Genomic DNA, 10,000 nt, shown 5'->3' on the forward strand with positions numbered 1-10,000 from the left:
CACACACATATATATATATATATATATATATATATATATATATATATATATATATATATATATATATATATATATATATACATATACACACATATATGTATACACAAACACACACACACACATATATATATGTGTGTGTGTTTTGTGTGTGCATAACCGTCAATACAAAGAAGAAGCTTTTCATCTCTACGAGCCCCCAGAAAGGAAATGAATTACAAGAATCAATGAAAATGCTGACTGGACAATAAGCAACCCGTCTTCGGCAAGGGGGCTTGTGTGAGGAAGGACAACATTGACAAACTCCTCCTTCTCCTACGCCTTAGAAAAGAGGATTTTTTTTTTTTTTTTAGGCTTCCATAAAAAACAGTCAATCGCAGATTTATGGTGCTAATGACTCCGTTGCTGCGCTTCAATTAAGGACTTTTCGTCTGGTACTGGTTCCTCCACGAAGTATATAAAATCCACTCGGCAATGAGAGGCCTCACAGCTGACGTGCGTGGTGCACTCTCTCTCTCTCTCTCTCTCTCTCTCTCTCTCTCTCTCTCTCTCTCTCTCTCTCTCTCTGTGGTTGTTTGTCTGTCTACCCGCCTCAGATTATGCGTTTTCCAGTCTTTATCCTTCCAGTTTTTATGATATTCTATTTTGCCATTATGATTTCCGCTTATTAGGTTTCAGGTAAGTGGTAAATTTCTCCCATCTTTTAAATTACTTTCTATATGCAGTAATAATGATATATTATCCTGTAAAATCCCTCAGCATAAGTTCCCTAGCATTTTCTCTGTCATTTGATTTTCGTTCATTTCAGTCCTTTTAGCTTTCTGTAAAAGAAAACTGTTGTGCCGGCTTTGTCTGTCTGTCCGCACTTTTTCTGTCCGCCCTCAGATCTTAAAAACTACTGAGGGTAGAGGGTTGCAAACTGGTATGTTGATCATCCACCCTCCAATCATCAAACATACCAAATTGCAGCCCTATAGCCTTAGTAGTTTTTATTTTATTTAAGTTAAAGTTAGCCGTAATCGTCCTTCTGGCAACGATTTAGGATAGGCCACCACCAGATCGTGACTAAAGTTTCATGGTCCGCGGTTCATACAGCATTATACCGAGACCACCGAAAGATCCAGCGGATCTATTTTCGGTGGTCTTGATTATCCGCTGTACAGAAAATTCTGTTTTTCTTCGGCGCATTTTTTACTTGTTTATTTCCCATTACACCCCCTCATCATCATCTTGAAGCCTTTGAAGGTCTCCTTTATAAATAAAATTTAGCCCTTTAGTCTTCCTCCGGTTTTCATCTTCAAATGAGAGAGAGAGAAAGAGAGAGAAAATTTTTCCACTCGAGATCCCTATAAATAGCTTGGTGGCATCTTCCCCCTTCAACTTGGGGGCCCCATTTCTATCCCATACAATTCTTCCTTATAGCTTCGTCCTGCTTGTGTTCTCTCTCTCTCTTTCTCTCTCTCTTGCTCTCTCTCTCTCTCTCTGTACTCCACTGTCCTCTCTGTTACCCATATTTAATGTATGTTCATGGATCGTCCACCACTAAGGATAACAGCAGTAATAATAAAAAAGGTATTTTATTGAAAATAATATTTTATCCCATAACTCTTAAAAAGTTTCTCTTCACTTAAAATCTAATGTTTAAATGAATGATCTCACGAATTCCCAAAATGAATATTGTCCTCAGAACATTCAGTTCCTCAAAGTAGTAGATGCCAGATTTGCTCAAAAGTGACTCATCATCTCTGATTGCGGATAGTTAAATAAAGTAAAATGTATTCCTAACGTAATAAATTCAGTGCGGTTTCACCACTTTCCTTTACAAACGTAGCCTCCAAGGCTTTCTTTCAGGAGAAATATTCCTTGACTCCCCCGTTTCAGGAAAATTTGAAGAGCCCTAAAAAGGCAGCTTCTCTTTAAGACCACATTTTTACTCCTACAATTTTATTATCGTCGGTTCCCTTTCGAATCGGTACGTTATGGCGACGGCATAAACTTGCTATTCCCTCTCCCAACTAACGCCGAATCATTTCCGATCTGATATAAAGGAGTGGGTCCTTCTCGAAGACACTTCCCAATTTACTGTCCTGACCGGGGAACAAAGAAGGGGGAGGGTGGGGGGTGGAAGAGAAGAAGGAAGGTGAAATACCTAGCTGGACCGGGAGGTGGTGGGGGAGGGGGCGGTCGTGGTGTAGGAGGAGGACTGGGTAAAAGGTTGCCCTCTTGTTTATAATCTGTGGCCGGAAAGAGACGGAGACTTATTTTTTTTTTTTTTTTTTTTTTATCTTGTAGAAATAAACATGATTTTCTCTCCAGCCAAGAGTCGGTTATTTCCTGAGACTCAGACGTCCATACTTTTGACTTTTATTTCTTGTTTCTAATGAACACCATATATTTCGGAAGTTTGAACTTCAAGCCAATGGCCCATATGGGCTTGTTCCATATGAATAGGGTTTAGGGTCCATCATCTGAATAATAATAATAATAATAATAATAATAATAATAATAATAATAATAATAATAATAATAATTCTGCAAAACTGAAGTTCCAGAAGTGAAAAACTAATATTCTTCTTTTTTCTTTGTAGCTTAACTTTATTATTAGTATGTTAAAAAAAAGATTAACTAGTCTTACAAAGACTATTAATTTTTTCTCAAAATACGGAAGTAATTAATTTTGTTTGTTGAACCTAAAAGAAAATAAAAGATAAAATAATAAGTTGGCGCTAGGTCCTCAGCCAAAGCAAACTCCTTATCATACCGAACATACTAAGAGCGCCCCATATTATAAACAACAGTCTCTCAGGGGAAAGGTTTCAATCTTCAAGCTTGTAGTTGAGTCATCAGTGGAGTTAAAAATAAAAGTGTATTATGACAGCAAAGACTTTCTAGTCTCCTGAATCATTGTAATAATTTATGTATAAATATATACCCATGCACGTAAACACTCACACTCCGACCTATATATATATATATATATATATATATATATATATATATATATATATATATATATATATATATATATATATATATATATATATATATAATATTTATATATATACAGATATGTGTATATATATATATATCACTAAGCCTGCTAATGAGATAAATTGAAAGCTCTTGTAAATTATAACTGAAAAATTCTCATTTTAATCTGAAATAGTTAATAGAGACAGGCGATGAAGGCAAATAATAAAAATATGGAATGCTCGCTTCCTTTCCTGTTATCACTTATGATATTGTTTCCAGCAATATAAAACCTGTTAATAAAAAGGCTTTCTCTCTCTCTCTCTCTCTCTCTCTCTCTCTCTCTCTCTCTCTCTCTCTCTCTCTCTCTCTCTCTCTAGCCCGTGCAGCCAAGCGTAAACAATAAAATCTTCCGAGAGGAATTATGTCTGTAGTCATATTGTCCCCTTGTACTTATTTTTGTCTGACTGTGGGTGTAGATATTGAATCACAGTGGCACACAAAGAGAGAGCGATTCCTAAAAAACTGAATTACTATAAAGGAAATAAACTTATAGATTAAATTCTTGCATAAAAAAGCCCGTGGAGATAAACCAACGAAACGACCTGTATTGAGAGAGAGAGAGAGAGAGAGAGATTTCTACAAAACTGAACCATTATAAAAGTAATAAATTTCTAGATTAAATTCTTGTAAAAAAAACCTATGGAGATAAACTAACGAAACGAACTCTGTTGAGAGAGAGAGAGAGAGAGAGAGAGAGAGAGAGAGAGAGAGAGAGAAGGGGTTTGTTTCTACAAAACAGAACCATTATAAAGGAAATAAACTTCTAGATTAAATTCTTGCATAAATAAGGCTATGGAGATAAACTAACTAAACGAACTCTGTTGAGAGAGAGAGAGAGAGAGAGAGAGAGAGGTCTTAAATCGGCGAGGCATATTTTCAGAAAAAAAATCTCTACAGCTAGCTTAATGAAAACCTTCAATTCTTCTACAGAAGTGCTGGAGTAGTGTGAGGTAATTGGTCTCTCTCTGTTGTTTTCAGTCTAAGTTATTAGTTTCTGTCAACTGATCCAAGTGAACATTGGCCAGTGAGCAAGACACGGCGATATTATCGCAATATTTAGTAACAGCTACTGACAACGTCACTGTAAAATATGTGTGTGTATTTAGTAGCAGCAAAGCATGCCCAACATTCACCTTGCTCGTTTCTTCAGTTGCCACCAAATTAATGCACTGTGAAAATAACTTATTCACAATCTCGGGGAGATTTCGATATCTTGCCCATCTATAATAAAAACCCAATATGAAATCAGTAATGTGAATTAGTTATAGTACTCCTTTAAAGGAGGCCCCGTAGCAGGGTAGTAAGTAAGTATACCTTAGTTTTACCAGACCACTGAGCTGATTAACAGCTCTCCTAGGGCTGGCCCGAAGGATTAGACTTATTTTACATGGCTAAGAACCATTTGGTTACTTAGCAACGGGACCTACAGCTTATTGTGGAATCCGAACCACATTATAGCGAGAAATGAATTTCTATCACCAGAAATAAATTCCTCTAACTCTTCATCAGCCGGCCGCGGGAATTGAACTCCGGTACCGTCAGTGCACCTTATAGGGTGCACTGTAGGCACTACTAAAGGTTCTTTGCAGCGCCCCTTCGGCCCCTAGCTGCAACCCCTTTCATTCCTTTTACTATGCCTCCATTCATATTATCTTCCTTCCATCTCGCTATCTACCCTCTCTGAAACTCTACATTCAATCAATCAATCCTTTAAAGGAGAACAAATTATAAACTGTTTATGGATACATAAATCGTCTCATGTTCTAAGCACTGTGATACTGTGTATTCCGTCAGGTTCAATGTGAAGTCGATTAATATGCCTTGCTGATATTCTTGAAAGTATAATCACGTTCTGACCTTGGTATTACAATTAAGCAGAACGCTGTCAGTTTGTTATAAACTTTCTGTGGATTATTCTGCAGCCAACAAAATAAAGTTTGTAATTGTCATTTTTTGCTTCACCAACTAACTAACTTTTTGTCTGTGTATCTATCTGTATATTTATCTACACACACTCGTGTGTATATATATACACATATATATATACTGTATATATATACATATATACAGTATATATATACACACAGTACATTATATATATATAAATTATGTATGTATATGTATATATATATATATATATATATATATATATATATATATATATATATATATATATATATATATATATATATATATATATATATATATATTCTCCCGACGTCCCAGTAGGTGAAATGAAACACCTGTCAATTTTAAATATTTTAATAATTATTTTTTGACACCGAAAGGTGAACTAGATATCTGATTGAAATAATATCGCAGAAACCATAGACAGGATCATTTTATGTAAACTTCTGAGATATTAGGTAAAGGATGAATGTTTCGTAAACATACATTAAATTTCTCTTATATACAATTACTATTGTTTTAATTTCGGGGATAATTGACTTTAGTGAATTTTTAAAAGTTCATGACGGACTGGTTTTGAATACAGACGCTGAGTACAGCGTCTGTGAAAATCTATCCCTTGCTCTTAAATAGTCATGAAAGGGAATATTCCTTTGTATTTCTAAGTACAAGAGAAACTCTTCTCATGTTGAAGTGGTTCACGGCTTATAAAGATAAAGATTTATTAAGATATTGTTAACTAAACAGCTTATAAACGGAAGAAGAGGTGTAAAACGGAGCAGAATTGGCGAAGTAAAATTGTCAAATGAGCGAGTTGGAAACTTCGGACTCAGGAGGCATTCCTGGAGACTCTGGAGCCGAGGAAGATCCTCCGAGGCCTCCATCGGCACGACTTGATGGCGTCATAATTTTTCACACCATTTACGTCTCTGCTAACTGATTCACCTCAATTCTTCGATATATTCAGTTAAATAATTTATAATTTATTTGTAAACCTTCATTTTTTATAACCATTGAACAAGTTCAACAGGAAAATGGTCCATATTACATTTCTTTATACACGCGAAGGAATATTCCTTGTCACGACCATCTGAGAGGAAGAGATCAATACTTCACACCTACAGTATGGCGTCTATACCCTCAATCAACCCCTCATGAGACATTTAAAAATTTACTAAAAATCAATAATTAAGAAAAGAAAGAAAATGGTAATTGTATTTAAGAAACATTTAATATATGTTACTGACACATATATCATTAATTATTTCTTTCAGTCAAAAAGACTCAAATTTACAGAGAATGATCCAGTCTGAGGTCTGCCAATTTCTTCTTTAATTACACACTTAGTTTCCCTATCGGTGATAAAAAACGATGAATAAAATATTTTAAATCAACTGTGTTTCCTTCACCTGCAGGGGCGTCGGCGGGTAATTCGGCCTCTCTCTCTCTCGCTCGTACACCGACACAAACACACACACCCCAAAAAAATCATGTAATAGTATATATATATATATATATATATATATATATATATATATATATATATATATATATATATATATATATATATATATATATATATTCTGTGGATAGTAATCCTTGAACCTGACCTTGATCAGTGCTTGTTTAAATATTGAGAGAAGCATCTTAAGGAGCTATATAAGTATTAAACCTCTTAATTACAAACACCCAATGCAGTCGATCGTTGTGATGTTTTGTCTGACTCCTGCAACGCTGGTAGAGGAAAGAAGCCCACTAGAAAGGGTAGTTTAGGTTTCCATCAAGAGCTACTTAATTTCTACATGAACTGTATTTTTTTAGTTTTACATTTCTATGAAAGACCTAAACGCAGTTTGTAATATACACACACACACACACACACACACACACACACACACATATATATATATATATATATATATATATATATATATATATATATATATATATATATATATATATATATATATATATATATACATATATATATATACTTAGTCTGACTACGAATATTTGGCTTAAGAACAGTCATCTTCTCTCACTCATACTGTGTATATATATATATGTATATATATATATATATATATATATATATATATATATATATATATATATATATATATATATATATATATACACACACACAAGTTAGAATGATTATACGTTTAATAAGAATTCAGGATGACAAACTGTAGTTCATCCTATAAAATTAACCTTTTTTATTTTCTCCTTCGTTTGTGATGTCTTTCAACGGAAAACGTTACAAATCCAGCTAGGTGGAATTGGTAGACAACGATGGGTCAGGAGCTTTGATGCTTTTCATCTTTTGAACAGCAGAACTGACAGGGCTCTGAAGACGCCGATGAAATCGGAGAAATGTCACAGTTTCGAGGCACAAGTCTTGGAAAGCTGTTGTCTGAATAATGTGACCACGGCTGAAGATCTGATTTTGGGATGAGGGGCATTTAGCCTCCCCAGCATTCGCTCTATCTTTCAGTGATTTTCCTCTGTATATCTGCATAAGGATTTATTAATATCATTCTTCGTACGAGAGCAAAGTGATTTTGTTTTTCTCTCATCAAAAGAGGACTTAGCCACACAGGGTATTAGTACCTTCAGTGCACCTCACCCAGTCCACTGTAGACATTGCTTAAGGTTCTTTGCAGAGTCCCTTCGGCTCCTAGCTGCAATCCCTTTTCATTCCTTTTACTGCACCTCCGTTCATATTCTCTTTCTTAACCTTACTCTCCACCCTCTCCTAGCAATTGTTTCATTGTGTAGTTGTGAGGTTGGAAGTTTTCCCCCTGTTACACCTTTCATTAAAACCTTTTTTACTCTCATTTCCCTTTCAGCGCTGAATGACCTCATAGGTTCCATTCCATCTACCCACATGATGCCCCTTTATAAGAAAGTTGAAGGAAAATGAAGGAAGCGATTTGGCCCTTGGCTAACCCAGGGAAATCCTGAAGTTTTAATTGAATTTCAAAGATGTTTATGCATCTGATACAGTGATGTGATGATATCGGCTTCTTTACCAAAGTTTCTTTCCTTTTAGGCCTTCTTGTAATGATGACTCTTTCGAGAACCTTTATTGAAATGTTCATACTTATCGGGTTGCTCATGTTTCTTGAAACTTACCCCAATGATCTGTTTTAAGCTAATTTTTATTACGCTGCTGTTTCTGAGTTCTGAAAACTTTTCTTGCTTTACCTTTATTCTTTTTTCTTTCATTAAGTAAATTCACTTTGCTTTCCAGTGCGATTTGCTAATTAATTTCTCTTATTCGAAGTTTTCAAATTCGGATTAGCATTTTACGTCAGTGTGTCTCCCTAATGCGAATCACCAAAGAAGATGACCGAAGTAAATTTTTGTAATGGGAAAATTATAGTAATAAGGTTCGTGAATGGTGCTCTCTCTCTCTCTCTCTCTCTCTCTCTCTCTCTCTCTCTCTCTCTCTCTCTCTCTCTCTCTCTCTCTCTCTCAGATGTAGCAACATCATCACCAGTAGAAGTAATAGTAATCTTATTGGCATCAGGAAGTACACTTCTAAGAGATTTAGGGATTTTCCGACGATTGCTGACGAAATCAAATTGATCAGCTTATTTTTTTTTTAATTTACGCTAAATGCTAGGGGATATTAGGCTACCAAATTTTGTAAACAAAATTATATAATGTTAAATTATTAAAAATGGCTAAATGGCAACAATGGACACGTTATAGGATTGTTTTCTATGATATAGGTTTATACGAGAAGTGTATACAGTGAAACACTTTATTCCCAGTTGATATTCCCTAACCTTAAATAAACTTAATGTTGTAAGTTTCAGCCAAAGACTCTAATACATCTATATGTTACATATTACGTTTCCTGATACGTGAAAATACTAGATTAGTCTGACACACATGAACAAGTATCAAAAGATAAAGAACTTAATATTTAAAAATTTGGACTCCGTTTAAAGAGAAATTCTGAATATTATTTAAACATTTGGAAATAAACATTTTCGGTTCTTGCACAACTTTGTTCCAGTAATTGGCAACATACTTCGCTGCCGAGTATCTGCTGAACAAGTTTGTTCGATGTTTCCTTATCTGGCGGTTTAGAACTAAGCAAGAAAGATTCATTTGTGCCATTTAAGGCTTGTTCTGTCAAGAGGCATTCCTTATCTACCCAGTTTTCGCTGGAAGTATGACTTCCGTTTTCCTCTAAATGGTAGTGCCTAGTTTGGACAAACTTTTCTTGTGTTTCAGTAGAGTTGCTCGCTTATCTCCATAGAGTGGTTTATGAATGAATTTAATGTAGAAGTTTCTGTATGAATTTAATGTAGAAGTTTCTTTCCTCAGTGATACTGTACATCTGATTTGTAGAAAATTCTCTCTCTCTCTCTCTCTCTCTCTCTCTCTCTCTCTCTCTCTCTCTCTCTCTCTCTCTCTCTCTCTCAATAGAGCTCGTTGGTGTGTCTCCATAGGTTTTCTGTGCGTGAATTTAATCTGGAATTTTCATTCGGTTATATTACTTCGGTTTAGTAGAAATTCTCTCTCTCTCTCTCTCTCTCTCTCTCTCTCTCTCTCTCTCTCTCTCTCTCTCTCTCTCTCTCTCTCTCTCAACAGAGTTCGTTGGTCTATCTCCATAGGTTTTCTGTACTGGAATTTTCATTCGGTTATAATTAGTCGGTTTGGTTAGAAATTACTCTCTCTCTCTCTCTCTCTCTCTCTCTCTCTCTCTCTCTCTCTCTCTCTCTCTCTCTCTCTCTCTCTCTAATCTGAAAAATCTAGTTTACTTCCTTCCTATTACTTCAGTTAATCTCCTCTCTCTCTCTCTCTCTTTTATGCATGAATTTAATAAACGCGTCCCAAATTTAAATATTCCCTTCTTCTTCAGTTCAGTTTTTGTGATTTTGAATCAGAAAAAGCAAGAGTCTCTGGCAAGTTGTTTATTGTGATGTAAGAGCTCGAGTATGCAACTAATTTTAGCAGTAGCAGTTAGAAATACCCTTTACACCAGTTTTTTTTATATGAATGAAAGACTGAGTTTTATTTCCTTCCTTTTAGTTTTCCGCAA

This window comes from Macrobrachium rosenbergii, chromosome 20 (genome assembly GCF_040412425.1).
Source record: "Macrobrachium rosenbergii isolate ZJJX-2024 chromosome 20, ASM4041242v1, whole genome shotgun sequence".
Lineage (NCBI taxonomy): Eukaryota > Metazoa > Arthropoda > Malacostraca > Decapoda > Palaemonidae > Macrobrachium > Macrobrachium rosenbergii.